Here is a 10,427-nt window from a genome sequence, read left to right as displayed (position 1 = left end):
TAACTTGACCTAAAAGTCCCATTTTAGCGAACCTGATTTTTCTCTCCTCAGACATGTCGTACCATTCAAAATAATAGTTCATGTTTGCTTCCCAGTCAAGGTACTCATTAGGATCCAGGATGCCCATAAAGCTTGGAGCTTCAACCTTGATACTTCAAAGTCTATTCTCATCCTGGTCATTATGATTGTAATGGGGTCAGATCACTTGATTGTGACCTCTATCAAAATCAAGATGGTCACATCGCTCTCTAGGGAGTCAACTAGGGGAGGGGTATTCCTAACACGTTCTTTCATGCCATTCATCCTTTCTTCTTCTAGGGTCCCTACTCTCGCATTCAGATCCTGGACCGAACCACCTATGGCATTTAGCCTCTCAGTAATGTCCTTAAAGGCTGTGGCAAAATCAAAATCTATTTTGTGACTTGACTCTAAATTTTTTGGATGATATCTAGCTCCAGACCTAATAGACATGCAGTATAACCAACTCTAGTATAACCGACTCTAGGGATTTTTTAGACCTAAAAGCTTAAATCACTTTGAATCAATCGAAGCACAAGTAGACCAACACTCGAATCCTTGGGTTGGCCAAGTAAAAGATGAAATTTGTGGGAGGTTCCCCTCGCTCTTGTGAGGTCTTAATTAAATAACCATAATTCACTTAGGTATTTATCGTGTACCTCTAGTCTTAGACTCCAGCTTACGGAGTCAACTGTAGATCGAACTCGCACTAAGACTCATCGTAGCAACTGAACTTGACTTGTTTTGATCCTAATTTTTTCATGTCTAATTGATTTTAGCTTAGGCTTGGGTCAATGCACATGAGGGTGGTGGTTTTGGACCAAAGAAAGACGATGAAATCCTTTCCTTATCTTATGATAGGAGTGTCCTTAGAATAGCTTACCGATGCAAACAAAATACAAATATTGATTTAAAATAAAATAAACAGTAACAACTAAGTTATCAAATTAAAAATTAAACTAAATTACAAAAATATGAAGTTCAAACAAATATAAAAATTTTTAAATACAAAAAAATTTGAGGCTTTCAGAAATTCTATTTTTTGGATCGCAGAACCCTCTGGTTGAAATTCTGCTATAGGATTCAGAGGATAGTTTTCATGGTCTTCAAAGCATAATTAAATTTTTTATCAAGTAAGGATTCCAAAAAACTAAGTCTTAGAGTTGTTAGATGTTTCAAGAGGTGTGAGACTCTGTTTTTCTTTAGGTTGCGCAAAACAAAATAGGTTACAAAATTTTGTGCACTAACCTTCCACTAACAAATAAATATGGCACCTATCCTAGATCTATTTTTTAGATTTCTACTTGAAAAATCTTTCTTATCAAATCTAGTTTTCAAATCATCAAATTTTATGAATTTCTAATTCTCCTATAGATGGAAAAGTTTATTTCTTCCAAGAATGCACAAACAATTTTCAGGTACAGAAATCAGGACGTGTAAGAATTTTCAGAAGGATCTTTGAGAATTAATTAGTCTCATATTTCTATAAAATTTAAAACCTCACTTAACAATCAAGCCTAGAATCTACACAAAAAATTTGAGAATTTTTTGAGGTCTCTGGAATCAAGAATCGTAGTTTTACTGAGGACTACGCAGGGTGCCAGTTTGCAGGTTTTGATGCAGAAAATTATCTAAACATAAAACTTTAGCCCTAATCTAACCATGCTCTGATACCAAAACTGATGTGGGATGAGACTAATTCTAGAAGATGCAAGCAAACAAGATTAATAACAATGTAGCAGATAACTAGCAAATAATGATAACAGAGGTGATTATGTGAAAATCGAAAAGAGATTACTGTTATGCATGCAAATAGTTCAATCCCCTAAATCTAGAAAAAAGATCATAGGTAATTGAGAAACCATCCATGATTAGGGCATCAGATTTTAATTAAAAATTTAGATCTAATTAATAAAAAAATACAGGATTAACTTTCTACAATAACGATCAACTTAGATATTCATTTAGAAGCAAGGGATCTCACAAACATGTCGATAAAGATTTCTGGATGAGGGAGGATTCAAATGTTGAATCAGACCGTGGTTGTTAGTAATTCTTTTCATTGTCCAAGAACAAAGGGATTCGATCCGAGCATGCAAAGAATTGTGGCGTAGGGAGGAAGCAGTCGTTGGGAAAGAGGGTTGATGTGTTGGGATCCTGCAGGTTGATGCGTTGGGATCCTGCAAGGTTGGATACTTCGTTCTTCAATGGAGCAAGACTTGTGAGAAGAGAAAGAAGAGAGGGAAAGAAGAAGGAAGACAGAGAGGGGGGGGGAGGAAGAAGAGAACTAGTGAGATGAGAAAACAGAAATTTCTTTTTTTTCAATCAATCCCCGATTACAAGATCATTATTTTCTCTTTTAAAAAAAGAACCTAACAACCTAAACAGAGTAACGTTGAGGAGAGTGTTAGCGATGGAGATGGATCATGAGTTTTGAGGAAGGCATTGAGAAGGTGATAATCTGATAGCAAGCGATGAGGAGGGTGATGGATTTTTCATGTGAAGAAGGCATGGAGATCTGAAATCATCGTGAAGAGGGTGCGCACACGTGAGAGGGCAGCACTCATTTGGTCGTGTGTCTTTAAATGGTATGCCTCCAAATGGTTGACCATGAGACTCCTCAAATAATTGACTCAAACTAGGACTTAATTACTATGCAAACTTAATTTAAGGACTCAATTATAATCCCATTATAGGCTCAAAACAAAAAACTACAGAACTCAAAATAAAAAGATTATAGAAATAAAAAGACTTTATCAATATTCAAGCCATAATGAATCATGGTGACTAGTGTCCACACCAGAAGCCTTTCAATGGTGATCCATGATCGTTCAAATCTTAAAATTTGTAAATAAAATCGCAAGCGCACGGTGTGCAGAGTAGCACGACCAGCGAGTACGGGTCGATCCCACAGAGACTTGGTTTTAAAAATGATTTTCAAATCTATGCTCAAGTGAGCTTTAACAAAAATCGAAAGTCGAAAGTTGTTTGCTAAAGACAATAAGACTAAGGATCTAGGGTTTTTGAATCCACTAGATCTAGATTAGGGAATTCTACCTAAAATTTTTCTTATTGATCCTAACGACTACTCCTCTTGTCTTTTCCAAGCATAGATTATGAAGGGACTAAGGCCCAACGATAACCTATCAAGATTTTTTACAGGGGAGTAGTAACTAGGATCCCTTAGGGTTTTCTCCTCCTATGCACTGAATCAAGCATGAACTATGAAGGGACTCTGACCCAACTGTAGTTCATCAAAAATTCTTGGCAAAAGAGGAAGAAAAAGAAACCCTAAGAAAAAGAAAGAACTCTATGTAAAATCCCTACTCATGATCTAGCTTCATCGCAAACCCTAGAAGGGATGCTTAGCTAGACATGATCTAAATCTACTTACAAAATTTAAATACAGAAAAATAAACTACCCTAATTTCATAAATTAAACTATCCTAATTGCATAAATTTAAACTGCATAATTTAAACTAACCTAATTGCATAAAATTAAATTGCATAAATTAAACTATCCTAATTGCAAGAAAAATAAATTGCATAATGTAAAGAGATGAAATTGCATAAAAAGAAGATTTTATATATAAAAAAAAATTTATTACAAAAACCTCAAAGCTTGAGGCTTGAAAAGAGAGCTAAAAACCCCACTATCTAGGGTTACAAGCTTGATCGGAAGGAAGAATACATAAAACAAGGGCCTTTGGGGGCTTTTTATAGGCATTTGGGGGTTATAAGGTTTTCAAAACTTCCGATGTGGGACTAAGAGGTTTTAGGGGGTTTATGGTGCGCCGATGGGTCCATGGTCCATGCGCCTGTTGCTGTGGACCAGGCGGCTAACCAGATCACCAAATCAGTTGATTTTTGACCAATTTTGATCTGATTTGACTCGGGTTTGACCCAATTGAGTCTTCTTTCTTCATTCTTCAATTCCTGGGTCAATTTAACTCCGTTTTGCATAAAATTTGCGCCGTTGGAATCCTCTTTCCTTGTTCTTTCTATTGATGATCTCTTCTTCTGCAAAATATAATAACAAGTATCAATTTCTTAATAAAGTTAGATAATTTAGATATTAATTGATACTTTTTATGTCAATTTGTGACATAAATCACACCCCCCAACTTAATCATTGCTAGTCCCTTAGCAATGTACCAAAATAAGATCATATTCCAAAAAGATCCTTCCTTTGCAAATTAATTTAAGATCGAAATTCAAGAAGTTTTCTAGTATTACTAAGTAATGAGCTTCGAATTAGAATCAGTAGTCAGTCTACTTAGAAGCTTTCTTAGAGTACACTTAAAGTTTTATAGCACTTGTGTGAGTGATAACTAACTTAGTATTTCAGTATTAACTTGTACAGGCCAATTGTATCATTTTTCATAACTTAGTTCGATTAATTTTTTATACACTCCAGATTAAACAAAGAACTAAGGTAGCTTTCACACTATTTTTTTTTTTTTTTTTTTTTTTTTTTTTGCTGAGCATCCTGGCCTTCCCACCACCGTTTGACGCGAATCTCAACACTTGACTTAGGTGAAGAGACCCAGTTACTAGGCTTAGGGCAATCCACATTTACTCTGTGTTTTGCATTTTATTTCAGGCAGGTAGCTCTTTCCTTAAATTCAAATTTCTTCAATTGGGGTGTAGAGAAAATTATCTAATTTAAATAATACTCAAATCCTTAATTGGCCTTACAATTAACACCTACTTTACCTTGTTAGTGTGCATGTGCAATTGGAAGTGCTAATAGTCTTTAAATGACCTAAGCCACCAAGAGTCTAACCAGCTAATCTTCTCCGTGACTCACTACATTAGCAAATACTTTCTAACTTACTCTTATTTCTTTTATAGATTAATTTATTTCATATATATATATATATATATTTTTATTATTTTTTTTTTTTTTTTTATAATATATTAAATGCAAGAAATAACTCATAGTGGAAGGAAAAGGAAATGATAACACCTGATTTTGTTCAAGCTCTCCCCTCAACTTGACCGACATTGTCCCCAATGGAGTTTATCTAATTTATTTGTCCTAAGCAAACTGAAAACAAAGAAAGCATTAGAAATTAAATAAGCTGGGTTGCCTCCCAGAAGCGCTAAGTTTTATGTCTTCAGCCAGACCAAACCTCGAAGCAACTTAATCAGAATAAGTTGGTTCATAAAGAACCATGGCATCTTCAACAGTCTTGACAGGTAATTCCAAGAATGGTTTTAATCGTTGACCATTAACTTTAAAGATAACACCATTACTTGGGTTTTCAATCTCAACAGCCCCGTGTGAAAAAACTTCCTTTACTAAAAATGGTCCTGTCCATCTAGACCTAAGCTTTCCTAGAAACAGATGTAATCTAGAGTTATATAAGAGCACCTTTTGTCCGATATTGAAAGTTTTTCTTATAATTGATTGATCATGAAATGCTTTGGTTCGTTCCTTGTATATCCTTGCATTTTCATAGGCTTCATTTCTAAGTTCTTCTAATTCATTCAATTGAAGCTTCCTATGGTTTCCAGCATTGTTCAAATTTGTATTTAGTTGTTTGATGGCCCACATGGCTTTGTGTTCTATCTCAATAGGCAAGTGACATGGTTTACCAAACACAATCCTATAAGGAGACATTCCTAGATTGGTCTTGAAAGCGGTTCGGTATGCCCAAAGTGCATCAATTAATTTTAAAGACCAATCCTTTCTATTGGCATTAACAGTTTTTTCCAGGATCTGTTTGATTTGTCGGTTTGACACTTCAACTTGCCCACTAGTTTGAGGATGATATGGTGTGGCCAATTTGTGGGTGACATTATACTTTTTTATCAATGTTGCAAAAGGTCGGTTACAAAAATGGGTTCCCCGATCACTAATGATTGCCCTAGGAATACCGAAACGGGAGAGAATATTTTCTTTAAGAAACTTAATGACCATTTTGCTATCGGGTGTTCTACATGCAATTGCTTCTACCCATTTTGAAACATAATCAACTGCTACTAGAATATATTCATTTCCAAAGGAATTTGAAAATGGTCCCATGAAATCGATCCCCCAAACATCAAAAACTTCAACTACCAAGATTGGGTTGAGTGGCATCATGTGTCGCTTGGTGATTCGGCCCATTTTCTGACATTGAGCATAATTTTTACAATATTCGTGAGCATCCTTAAACAAATTGGGCCAATAAAAACCACATTGGAGAACCTTAGCAGCAGTTTTCTTAGACGCGAAGTGACCCCCACATGCTTGATCATGACAAAAAGATAAAATATTCATGACTTCGTTATCTGGGATACACCTTCTAATAATTTGATCAGGACATTGTTTAAAAAGATAAGGATCATCCCAAATGAAATACTTCACTTGGGCAAAGAATTTATATTTATCCTGCTTAGTCCAATGAGAAGGTATCTTGCCTATGGCTAAATAATTTATAATATCAGCAAACCAAGGTTCAGTAGACAAAGACATGAGTTGCTCATCTGGGAAAGATTCATTGATGGGTGGTTCACTAGATGGTGCAACTGGAATTCGGGACAAATGATCTGCTACAACGTTCTCAGTGCCTTTCTTGTCCCTAATTTCTAGGTCAAATTCTTGAAGGAGCAAAATCCATCTGATTAAACGTGCCTTGGCATCCTTCTTTGCTAGGAGATGTCTAATGGCTGAGTGATCGGTGTAAACAATGGTGTGGGTCCCAACCAAATAAGATCTAAATTTCTCTAAAGCAAAGACAACGGCAAGGAACTCCTTCTCAGTTGTGGTGTAGTTAAGCTGCGCATCATTTAAGGTTTTACTTGCATAATATATCACTCTAGGCAGCTTATTTATTCGTTGACCTAAGATTGCGCCCACAACATGATCGGACGCATCACACATTAATTCAAATGGTTCAGACCAGACAGGAGGATGAATGATTGGAGCTGATACAAGTGCATTTTTTAGAAATTCAAAGGATTCCAAGCACTCATGAGTAAATTCAAATTTAGTATCCTTTGCCAAAAGATTAGTCAGTGGACGTGCTACTTTGCTAAAGTTGGCAATAAACCTTCTATAGAATCCAGCATGACCTAAAAATGAACGTATTTCTTTCACAGATTTAGGTGGTGGAAGACTTGCAATTAGATCTATTTTGGCCTTGTCCACTTCAATCCCCTTTTTAGAAATGACATGGCCAAGAACTATTCCCTGTTTGACCATAAACTGACATTTTTCCCAGTTGAGAACTAGGTGCTTCTCCTTACATCGTTCTAGAACTAATTGCAGGTGATTCAGACACTCGGAGAAGGTTAGACCAAAAACAGAAAAGTCATCCATAAAAATTTCTAGAAATCGTTCTATCATATCTGAAAATATGCTGATCATGCATCTCTGAAAGGTTGCCGGTGCATTACATAGTCCAAAGGGCATTCGTCTATAGGCAAAAGTACCAAATGGACAGGTGAATGTAGTCTTTTCTTGATCTTCAGCGGCTATGGGGATCTGGTTGTAACCGGAGTATCCATCAAGAAAACAGTAAAACTCTTGTCCGGCTAGTCTTTCCAACATTTGATCAATAAATGGCAAAGGAAAGTGATCTTTCCTTGTCGCAGCATTCAACTTTCTATAGTCTATACAGACCCTCCATCCCGTTTGGGTCCTAGTTGGGATAAGTTCGTTTGCATCATTTTGGACCACTGTTACCCCAGATTTCTTGGGTACTACTTGAACTGGGCTTACCCAAGAGCTATCAGAAATAGGATAAATTATTCCACTATCTAGGAGTTTCAGAATCTCCTTTTTAACTACATCCTTCATAACTGGATTAAGCCTTCTTTGGGCTTCTCTTGTTGGTTTAGCCTCTTCCTCTAAGTATATTCTATGTTGAACTATAGAAGGGCTTATTCCTTTGATATCTGCTATGGTCCAACCTATTGCCTCTTGATTTGCTTTTAGAACTGACAATAACTCTTCCTCTTGCTTGGGATCTAGGTCTGATGCAATAATTACAGGCAAAGTTTTTTTGGGTCCTAGATATGCATACTTGAGATGTTCTGGGAGGGGCTTCAGTTCTAAAATGGGTGCTTCCTCTATCGATGGTTTAGGTGATGAGTTCACCATCTCAATGATTGGTTCAGTAGGAAGTGTCGATTCCTGATTAATCTGATTTTCTTTAAGTATTTCATTGACATCCTCAGACTCATGGATTAACCAGGGGTTAGACTCTAGGTCGACTTCATCATCACTAATGTCAATGGATTCATAAATACCATCTTGGACTACATTGACATCAGCATGAGAAGAGGATTCCTGTTCTAAGTTAAAAACATTAAGCTCAATGGTCATATTCCCAAAGGATAACTTCATTAGACCATTTCGACAATTGATTTCAGCATTGGCCGTAGCTAAGAATGGTCTTCCTAAAATGACAGGTATATGTCATTTAGGATTCGCAACTGGCTCAGTCTCTAAAACAATAAAATCTACAGGAAAAATAAAATTTTCAACCTTTATCAGAACATCCTCGACCATTCCCTTAGGGATCCTGAGAGATCTATCGGCTAACTGTAATGTGATCCCAGTAGGTTGAAGTTTTTCTAATCCTAGTTGTTCATACACCGAATATGGAAGGATATTCACACTAGCTCCTAGATCTAGCAAGGCCTTTTTTATATTGGTTTCTCCAATAACACAAGAAATTGTTGGAGCTCCAGGGTCCTTATATTTAATTGGCACATGGCTAGATAGGTATGAACTGACACTTGCAGCCAAAAATGCTTTCTTTGGTACATTAGTGGTCCTTTTCCTAGTGCAGAGATCTTTTAAAAATTTGGCATAAGTTGGAACCTGATGGATTATATCTAAAAGAGGAATATTAACTTGGACTTGTTTAAATACCTCTAAAATTTTGTCTAAATGTTCAGATTTATTGGATTTCAGTCTGTTTGGAAAAGGAGCTCTAGGACTTTTAAGTACTGGACTAGGTGAATTTTCAGTTTCTGGTGCTTGAGGTTGAAAGGTAGTAGTTTTAGAAGGTGACTCGGCAGATGAGTCATCTATATCATCAAGTGCAACTACCTTATTGTCTATTTGTTTTCCTGATCTTAAGGTATGAATGGCATTTATACCATTAACTTGGTTTCCTTGTTGGGGTCGTGGACCATTTTGGTTCCTAGGATTTGGCTCATGTTGGCTAGGTAACCTACCATGTTCTCGTTCACTAATGGTCGAAGCCAGCTGACTTACTTGCATTTCCAGACGGGCTATAGCTTGGGTGTTATTATTTATGAGTTGACCCGTAGTTTGCATAAAGCTGGTATGTGTTTTCATCATGGCTTCTAGGCTTTTCTCTAAAGAGGTAATTTTTTTGTCATTATCATGGAAGCCTGGCGGGTTGTTCATCACTGGGTTGGACCTTAGATTTTGCTGATTGAAATTTGGATTACCTACATTAGGATTCTGGGACCATGAGAAATTCGGGTGATTCCTCCAACCTGGGTTATATGTGGGTGCATAAGGATTGTTCAATGGTCCTTGATAGGTGGCATTCACCTGTGCACACTCATTCGAGTAGGAACATTCTTCTAAGACATGGTCTGGTGCATTGCACCCTTTACACATGGGTGCAGATATTTGATTTACATTGGCTGGTCTCTGTAATTCTAAGGCTTCCAATCTACGTGTTAAGGTTGCAATCTTGGCCTCTGATGCTAGGGTTGGTTGAATTTGATGCATTCCTCCTCTTGAAGGTGTAGCTTTATCAGGTTCCCTAGTTGTTTCCCACTGTAAATTTTTCTCGGCTAGGTCTTCTAAGAATTGCCAAGCTTCAGTAGTTTCTTTGTCCATAAATTGGCCTTGGCACATGGACTCTAGCATGGTTCTTGAGTTTGAATCTAACCCCTCATAGATGATCTGGCATAGTCTCCAAGTTTCTATTCCATGGTGTGGGCATTGGGTCAAAAGATTCTTGAAACGATCAAAGTACTTCCAAAATGATTCACCAGCTAGTTGGTAAAATTGATTTATTTCATTCCTAATCCTAGCTGTTTTATGATGGGGGAAATACTTTTTTAAAAATGTTCTCACAAAGCCCTCCCAAGTAGTGACAGAATAGTTTGGCAGACTATAAAGCCACTTCTTAGCATTGTCCTTAAGGGCAAAGTTGATTAATCTAAGTTTGACCTCATCCTCTGTTAATTGCAGTTTCATGGTTGCACATACCTCCTCAAATTCTCTAATAAATATATAAGCATCTTCTAATCCTGTGAATTTTGGAAGCATATTTATGATTTGAGGTTTGATTTCAAAATTGTTAGCTGTGGGTTGTGGCAACCTGATACAAGATGGTTGGATGGAGCCAACTGGATAACACAAATCCTTAAGGGTCATGGGTTGGATTGGTTCAGCCATTGGAACAACAGGAATTGACTCAATTCTA

At 36.8% G+C, this 10,427-nt stretch overlaps 1 non-coding gene across 1 annotated transcript; it reads left to right on the top strand.

The window, feature by feature from the left end:
• Window positions 1–9,923: 9,923 nt before the first annotated feature.
• On the top strand, window positions 9,924–10,030 carry LOC140851814 (small nucleolar RNA R71). The gene has a single exon (XR_012134571.1). It is a non-coding gene; the product is annotated as a small nucleolar RNA R71 (small nucleolar RNA).
• The last annotated feature ends 397 nt before the right edge of the window (window positions 10,031–10,427 follow it).

Source organism: Elaeis guineensis, chromosome 9 (genome assembly GCF_000442705.2).
Source record: "Elaeis guineensis isolate ETL-2024a chromosome 9, EG11, whole genome shotgun sequence".
NCBI lineage: Eukaryota > Viridiplantae > Streptophyta > Magnoliopsida > Arecales > Arecaceae > Elaeis > Elaeis guineensis.
The sequence above is the reverse complement of the archived record's forward strand: the minus strand, read 5'-3'. Positions and strand labels throughout refer to the sequence as shown.